Source organism: Amblyomma americanum, chromosome 1, assembly GCF_052857255.1.
Source record: "Amblyomma americanum isolate KBUSLIRL-KWMA chromosome 1, ASM5285725v1, whole genome shotgun sequence".
NCBI lineage: Eukaryota > Metazoa > Arthropoda > Arachnida > Ixodida > Ixodidae > Amblyomma > Amblyomma americanum.
The window spans coordinates 302,110,189-302,119,103 of NC_135497.1; the positions used below are offsets into that span (position 1 = coordinate 302,110,189).

The window sequence follows — 8,915 nt, forward strand, 5'->3', positions numbered from 1 at the left end:
TCAGAACGGCGGGCTGGTGCATAGACCACTACCGCCTTGACACGCCTGCTACCCAAATAAAAATCCACCGCAAGTGTGCGACGGTCAATGCCGTAAATGCAGTGCGCGCCAGAGCGAAAAGAGCTGTTAACAAAAACCACACCAACACCGCACGAAACAGAAGTAGTTAACGAAAAAAAAGCATGAACACAAAACCTGGACTTAAAATCGGAGACCTCGCGTGGGTAACGTAGGTTAGTTTCCTTTAAAAACAGGATGTCGACGCCCTGCGCTCGGGCGAAGTGCATCACCTCTCTCTGCTTGTCCGGCGACCTAAATCCCTGAACATTCAGGGAGAGAAGGTGCACTAACGCCATGATGGTGATACAGAGCGTCGACAGTGACAGCACTCCTTTAGGGAGCCCCGCCAAGAGCGGAGCTTGGGGCAGACTTTTTTGCCTGGGGCGAGACAGCGCCATCGGAATTATCATCCGCGTCCCTCGCGTGCTTCCCCGCGAGCTTTCCTGTGTCCATTTCGGTCACTGCTCGCAGATCGAGCGGCTGACTGACCGTCACGTGGTGACTCAGCGTTCCACTCGACGCCGATGAAGTAGCGACCGGTGATGGCGACAAGCCACCACCGGCTGGTTGCGTCTCCTAAAAATGTGTGAACGCTTCACGATTTTGCGTGTCATCCTTGCGCAGGGGCCATGCTAATCTTCTCTGTATCGTTCCAATTTTAGTATATGTACTTTGGAAGTGCATAGCTGTCGAGAATAGTTTTGGCCACAGTGGCCCCAAAGCGACCACTGCATACATCGCAGGGCACGCGTATACAGTAAGGGGCAAGTGGCGATATGTGACCCGGTTTGCACAGCATCTACTGGAGGTAGCCGGGAGCAGCCGTCGGCGTCGACTGTGAACAACAAATCAGGTTATTTTCATTACTTCAAGTAATTTCCAAATGGATTTTTAGCTAGAGCGCTTCAAAATCAAACACTGAAGAGATAAGAGGAAGCAGATACAATTAGCGGGAAGCGCCGGTCCCAGGTGAAGCGTGTCCAAAGCAGGCGATATAGCATCAGCCGCGCTTATTGCAGTGTTCTGATAGTGTAAATGAGTAAAACTACAATTTGTGAGCAATACTATGTAATATTTACGATAAGGAGAGCCTACCTTGCGTTGTATGCCAAGCAAATGAGCAGTACTGTTTGCGCACACCTATGTAAACAACCCCAGCGCGGGGCTGCAGTTGTCGTGATCGCCGCATTCCTAGGCCACAATGCGCACGCACAGTAAACACTAAATGATCTGCTATTAATTTCAAGCATCATTTAGGTGGCGGCGACAATTCATCGGCGCGGGCAGTGAAAGCATTCGAGTCGCGTAGGGTTCTGCAAGCGGCTTGGTTCCTTCCAAGGGGTTCTACGAGCGACCCGCCGCGGTGGCTCAGTGGTTAGGGCGCTCGACTACTGATCCGGAGTTCCCGGGTTCGAACCCGACCGCGGTGGCTGCGTTTTTATGGAGGAAAAACGCTAAGGCGCCCGTGTGCTGTGCGATGTCAGAGCACGTTAAAGATCCCAGGTGGTCGCAATTATTCCGGAGCCCTCCACTACGGCACCTAATTCCTCCTTTCTTCTTTCACTCCCTCTCTTATCCCTTCCCTTACGGCGCGGTTCAGGTGTCCAACGATATATGAGACAGATGCTGCGCCATTTCCTTTCCCCAAAAAAACAATTATTTATTTATTTATTTCTACGAGCCGAACGGAATGTATGTTCGACTTACAATTATTGCACACGTGTAGCGGGAAGTCGCCTCATTCGGCACTTTTCTCTGCTCCTTTCGTGCCTCAAGGTTACTCTAGTGCCACATTGTGATAATTGGAGCTTCATTATCGAGCCGATGAATAGCGTACAAGAAATTGTTAGCCAGCTGTAAAACTCTGCGGCTTTCACGGCGCGCATCGTCGAAGGCATGCACGGCACGTGCCGCTTTTCACATACGGGAGCACTTGACTGGTCAAAAGAAACCATATTGATAACATAAAAATAACATGGGTATGAGGGTAAATAATAAAGCTGGGGTCCATCGATTTCTGTTTCCTCAACAATCCGAAAAGGGATGCCACGAGCAAGTCCGCTTTTTTCAGGATCACTCATTTAGCGTACTAAGCTTACGGCTTCCGAAAAGAAAACACTGAAAATGCGTTTTATTTCTACAAGCTAAAAAAAAAAATATTTCTCGAGCGACCGCCGTGTACGGTGTGCATGCGAGCACCTCAACAGCGCGCAGCAGACGACGCGGGTCGGGAATGCCCCTCTGACGTCAGCGATCAGAAGTTGCCAGACGAGCAAGCAGTTTGCAGAAGAAACGGAAAAAAATCATTATAGAAATATTCACCGCACAGAATGAATAAAACTGAAATTGCTTACATGGAAGTAAAAAAAATACCAAAGTTGCAAAAAGAGCGTCTTGAGCCAAAAACAGTCGCTAATTTCACCCTGAGGTGTTCTAAATAGAAATACAAACAATAGCGGGTTACGGTGAAAAATTATTGCCTTTCATTTATGAAATTTTTATAGAAGTAATTTTTGTTGAAAGTGAGAATAGAATTATTTAAGTTGAGTTCTCGCTCCCAAAGTTGCGTTTCCTTTCAACGCCTGTTCACCGCTCAAAACAGCAACTGGCATGGCTGGAGTTCATTGACTCCAGTGTTTTAAAACGTGTTAGGCGAATGTGCATTTCTTCTGCCGCAAAAACATTCTTCTTTGAACTGAAAACGTCTACGCTGCCTGTCAAGGCATGGCTTCATGCTAAGGAGATGCTTGCGCCATAGTCTCTGTACTGCCGCCTATGCAGTACACCGGAGACAATTGACCGCTGTTTTATTCTGTGCATTGATGCTGTGTTTTATTAAATATATTGCAACGTACAATTTACAACGACATTGACATCACAGCCTACAGTATACGTTTTTTTGCCTGGGGAGAAGGAACCCGCCGCGGTGGCTCAGTGGTTAGAGCGTTCGAGTACTGATCCGGAGTTCCCGGGTTCGAGCCCGACCGCGGCGGCTGCGTTTTTATGGAGGAAAAACGCTAAGGCGCCCGTGTGCTGTGCGATGTCAGTGCAAGTTAAAGATCCCCAGGTGGTCGAAATTATTCCGGAGCCCTCCACTACGACACCTCCTTCTTCCTTTCCTCTTTCACTCCCTCCCTTATCACTTCCCTTACGGCGCGGTTCAGGTGTCCAACGATATATGAGACAGATACTGCGCCATTTGATCTATTTACGTTGCTGACACTATTTAGTCTCTGGAAGAGCGGACTGATGGACCACCACGCAGAATCACCACGCTAGTCGAAATATTTGTTTCGTGAACAATGCGCTTTGAAGCGGAGAGTGTATGCTGCCCTCCAAGAGCCGCCTAGCTGGCTTCCCTATATGGGTGCATGTGTGTGCCCCCCATACTTTTGATGCTTTGGAAGGAGGGCTCTTGCAGGGGTATGGTGGCCTGGTGTTTTGTGGCGTAAGAATGCTTAGACTTTTCTTTTCGATACTATTTCGATGCAATAATTAAAAACAAAGTTGCGTCGATGGCATAGTGGTCTCGCTGAGCGGCATTTAAAGAAGATCTGGATAATTTGCCGCGTGCTCGACTCCCGATAATGGATATTGATCCAATTCTTTTTCTCTTTTTCGTGCTTTGACCTAGAACTCAGCTGAAGCTCAAATTCGGACGGTCCGCAATTTGTAGGGCCCACTCGCGGGCCGCCCACTCAAATCACGTGCCTCCCCCCGCGTACCCTCGACCACCGTTTCTCTCCCGAGTCGGGCAGGGAGAACCGGGCTACGCGGTCTAAGCATGGGGGGGGGGGGGGGGGTTATGGAGGCCCGTTCGTCGAGGTGGGTTCTTACCCCCCCCCCTCCCTGCCACGGGCACAGCCTTGACCTCCTGTCCCGACGTCACCTGGTCCCCCGCCGTCGACGATGTGAGAATAAACCTTTGTTCTTACTGGCTGGCCCGAGTCTCCCTGTCTGTGCGTTCTCTCCCTGTCTGTGCGCAGAGGAATCGCCCACAATTTGAAGCCCCAGGTCCCGTAGTGAAGCTTTCGCTAAAATATCTCGAACCGCACTTAAAGTCGCGGGAACTCTGAAAGTACCGCAATCAGAGGGCGGCGTGCGGGCAGCATTGGGCTGTTGTTGCCAGAAATGGTCCAGCGTGGCGAGTGCGTCGTCTGCTAGGCGCAGAAAGTCCCGCTTGCGGCCGCCTTGTTCATCGTTTTTGTGCAAAAAGTAACCAATGAAAGTGTTCATGATTGAGAGTTTAGATGAGAGGAGGGTTTACAAAAGCCTTGATAGCTTCGCACGTCAGCTGCGCAGCCTCTCGTTTTCTTGAGTCCCCAAGTTTGCGCCGGCAACGCATGATGTAGGCTCGTTATAACGCTTTTCTGCCGCCTGTTCTTGCCTCCGTGTTGTTAGTCGCCTGCCGGAGGATTGTGGAAGGTAGTTGAGCGACCCCAATGTCTACGGGCGGACCAACGCTCTAACTGTGCGGCCAGAATGTACCCCCGATAAGGTCCTTTCGCTACCGCTTACAGGCGGTGGAGGAGATGGTGAGGGATGCAGCCTGTCCGCAAAAGAAACGCAAAGAAGAGAAGAGCGTTTGTGGAATAAGCGTGGGTCTCAGAGTGCGGACACGTTGAGGTCGTATTTCGATGCAGGCGAAGTACAAAAATGCCCGTGTGCAGTGCGACGTAAGTACGCGTTAAATAACCCCAGGCGGTTTAAATCCGCTCAATGGTCTCCACATCAGCGTCTCTAATTGCTAACGTGTCGCTTCGGGACGTTAAAATCCACATTTCTTTTATTTAAGCCTCATTAAAAATAATGGATAAACAGCACAGAAATAAAACCTCGTAAGGCAAGCTCTCCGAAAATATACAGCTGTCACAAACACACGCACGCACACACAGACACACACGCTGGCGTACACAGACATTCGCAGGCACAGACACACGCGAACTCGCACGCACGCGCACACTCACATAAACGCGATACTGAATGAACTACTTCGTAAAACACGCCATCCAACCACCTCGGAAACACAGCGCCCCGTCGGCTCTGAAAGTGAGTGGATCATCCATGGTGGCGCCTAAAAATCACATGATCGCAACTCGAAAATAGGCGGCACAAAGAAAACAGCTGTCGTACATTCATTGATCCGCTGAATTTATTCGCGACTATGTAACCGCGCTTATCGCCTTGCGCCCTCTCTGAGGGATCTCGACAACTAGGCGAAAATTGATGTTGCCACGGTAGTGGCGGAACTTCAAGTGCAAAGCAAAACAAATGACGTGTGTCGACTTACCAGTAACGCAAGTCATTTGAAAGTTCATGCAGTATAGAGAGCGCAGCGTAAATATCAGCAGCAAAAGCGCTTCGTATAGCTTTTATGAATGCAGATTCTATATACTTAAAACTTCGTCTTCACACCTTTGAGCGTTCGATAGGAAGGCATTCACTTGTGGCTTAAGGGATTGCGGAGGTGAACCGCTGGCTCGTCGGGCTTCCCCTGCACGGTTCGTCGGTTGTTCCGACGAGCTTTGTGTGCGGACGACCGACGAGCTGGCAGTTCATCTTTAAATATTTCAGCAGCCAAATGAATGGCGGCCAGCTAGGCGGTTGTGGACGACCGCCGATCTGGCCGCCATTCATACCGCCGAGCTGGCCGCCATTCCTTTGGCTGCTGACACCTGGAGCGAGCGCCCAGGGGTCATGAAGGGAGCCCTCCAGCTCCTGCAGAGGCCCTTGAAGCCCCCCTCCCCATCGTCCGCAGGCTGTCTTGGCGGCTTGACGTAATTTGCTCCAGGGGAACCCGCATCCGGCTTACCATGGGGCCGGCCCATGTCGGAGCCCATGGCAACGAGGATGCTGACTCCCTGGCCAAAGCAGCACACCCCCCCTGGAACTCCTGTCTTCAAGGGCTTTTGCCCCTTCAACCTGGCCAGGAGCAGAGTGTATCGACACTTTTTTGACAACTAATCTTCCATATTACAGAGACGTTACACCATATAAGTGATGCCGGCCATGAAATAACGTTCCAGTGGCTTCCAAGTCACTGCGGGATTATCGCTCAGCCCATACTGAGGAGCGCCACGTCCCAATTCCTCTTTCTAAAACTGACGCGGCACGGAAGCTCCGCCTACTTGCTCGGCAGTGCACCGAGTCGCAATGGAATGAGCCACATTTAAGAAATACGCGACTGTACTCACTTGATCCAACATTAAGTCTTCGAGTGCCATCACAGCTTCACCGTAGAGACGCCGCGCTTTTATATCGACTTTGGTTGGGTGTTGCCTTTACTAATGCCTATGCCTTCCGTATAGGGATGACCGACACCCCAACCTCTGACCACTGCGGCCATGAAGAATCAATTGGCCATATATTGTGCTCCTGCCCGCAGTACAGTCCACAGAGGGCATGCCTTAGCCATGAACTTGACCAACTGGACGACCAACCGCTATCCGAAAAAAGAATTCTACAACATCGAAAGGACCTACCGTCGCAGAAGATGGCCGTGCAAGCGCTTTTGCGCTTCTTACAATCTACCGGCCTGTGTGAAACACTTTAACTGGAACGCCTTGTGTGTGTGTGTCTCCATGTGTGCACGTTCTTTTTTTGCGTTTTCCTCTCTGTCATCTTTCTAACCCCTATCCCCCATCCCCAGTGTAGTGTAGCAAACCGGAGACTCACATCTGGTTAACCTCCCTGCGTTTCCTTTTCATTTTCTCTCTCTCTCTGTCTTGACCACCAAGATCGCAGGGTGGCTAATGGCCAAGAGAGAGAGAGAGAGAAAAAACTCTATTGTTGGAGAGGAAGTCGGGGCACGCCCCTGGGTCTCCGCACGACCACACTGCACTCAATTGTTTATGTCCCTAAGGTCCATAACACTGGCAGCCCGGCCGGTGGCGATTGTCTGCACGGCCGAGCCCTCCGAGCGAAGCAGGGTATCCCAATCCTCCCAGGTCTTGAGGTCCTCTAGGCCACGCTGGGGAGGGTCAGCCGGGCAGAGGGAGAGTATGTGGAGAGAAGAGGCGAATGGTTCTGGGCACAATGTGCAGGCAGGAGTGGGGAAGGAGGAATGATAGTGGGCTATTGTCAGGGGTGAGGGGAGTGTGTGTGTCGGTAGTTACAAAAGATAGTGCTGTGCAATTTCTCTGCATTCCAGCATGCGATCCCTGTCGGTGAAGACCACCTCGCTCGGGTCCGCACGAAAGTGAAAGACTCAGGCGAAGCCATGGGCCGTCTCATTACTAGGTAGGGATGCATGTGCTGCAGGTGTCCAGATCGGTCTGTTACGTGACGGCTTAGAATTGTATTCGTCTGGGGCGAGACCCGATTCCTGCTGAAATTTAGTATGGCAACTTTGGAATCACTGATGATACACCATGCTTTTCTGCGTACAGAAACCAGTGCTATGGCAGCTTCGTTTGCAGTCTCTGGGTTCTTTCACACGGCCCTCTCATGCCGTGTACTCTGTACACAATCCGCTGTATGAGGCCAATCGTTTGTTGTGCGCAGTTCCATCTTAGCTATACCATCACCGTTATACACGTTGCTTTGTATATTCATGAAAAATGTAAAAATACAAATAAATAAAGTAAAAAGCAACTAAAGAAAATCGAGTAACTAAAAAAGCCAAAAAACTTAAAAGAACAGCTCCGGTTTTAAGAGCGGGACGCGACAGCGCGTTGCAGCGTTGTCAAGGGGTCCACGAACGGAATGCAATCGTCCGTTCGGCGCGATGCCCGACCCGTAGGAAAATTTAAGGAAAGGAAGTGACCCCTGCGCACATATCTTGGTGGACACCCAAACCGCGCCGTAAGGCAAGGAAAATGAATTATTAATAATAATTGGTTTTTGCGGAAAGTAAATGTCGCCGTATCTGTCTCATATCGTTAGACACCTGAACCGCGCAGTAAGGGAAGGTATAAAGGAGGGAGTGAAAGAAGAAAGCAAGAGAGAGGTGCCGTTGCGGAGCACTCCGGAATAATTTCGACCACCTGGGGATCTTGAATGAAAATCAGTTTTAAGGAGGGGAAGTCACCCCTGTATGACTCACATAACTCAGTGGACACCGAAACCGCCCCGTAATTGAACGAATAATTCCGGCAAGCGGTGTCGACAATTACAACAATGCATTCCGGTAAACATTAGGTTGGTGGCTGCTTCGAAAGGGGTTGACGTAATTAAAAGCCCTTGCATGAGGTGCACACCGCAAAATGTACCATAACGGCGCTTGCAAACCACAGGAAGCAAGTTGCTTCTCTCCGAATGTGTTTCCCGGATAGGATTATGGTTGCGTTTTCCCTTGCTGCTCGTAAGCAAAAAACGTCAGGCTAAAAATTGAATGAAAACAGCATAGCTTCGCAGTCCAATCACCTTCACAGTGTGTATTGGAGCCACAGTTTTTTAAATAAATTTTCTTTCGTTGGTGCCACGCGGACTGCCCCGTGAGTGCGTTACTCGAGGTCACCGCAGCAACTGCTCAAAACCAGGTTGCCTTGATATATGGCCGCGCAAAACAGGTCATCCCCAGCGGGAATAAGGAAATCGACCAAATGACCTCACTTCGCTTTATTCTAATTCATGGGAAACTGCTGCACTTGCAAGAAGCATCGTGGGCACAGTTATTCAATACAATGGCGACATACAGCTTCAGTGTTGGAACATTCAATCCCTTCTTCTTCTGTGGATGATGGAGGGATGAAAAGTGCGAGGGTGTACACGGGCATGTGTACAGGAGGGCTAGCCTCCATGCCCGCTGCCAGCGTGTCATAGAAGGAGGTGGGGGAGGGGGAGAAAATTGAAAGGAGAAGGTAGGCGCGCAGCAGCAATTATTAAGCCAGTTGGCATGTGCTTCCCCCTCAGGC

The 8,915-nt window shown here is 50.3% G+C and overlaps 1 non-coding gene across 1 annotated transcript; it reads right to left on the bottom strand.

Annotated features, from left to right (window-relative positions):
- Positions 1 to 639: 639 nt before the first annotated feature.
- On the bottom strand, positions 640 to 742 carry LOC144116854 (U6 spliceosomal RNA). Its single transcript, XR_013311976.1, has one exon. It is a non-coding gene; the product is annotated as a U6 spliceosomal RNA (small nuclear RNA).
- Between the last annotated feature and the right edge of the window lie 8,173 nt (positions 743 to 8,915).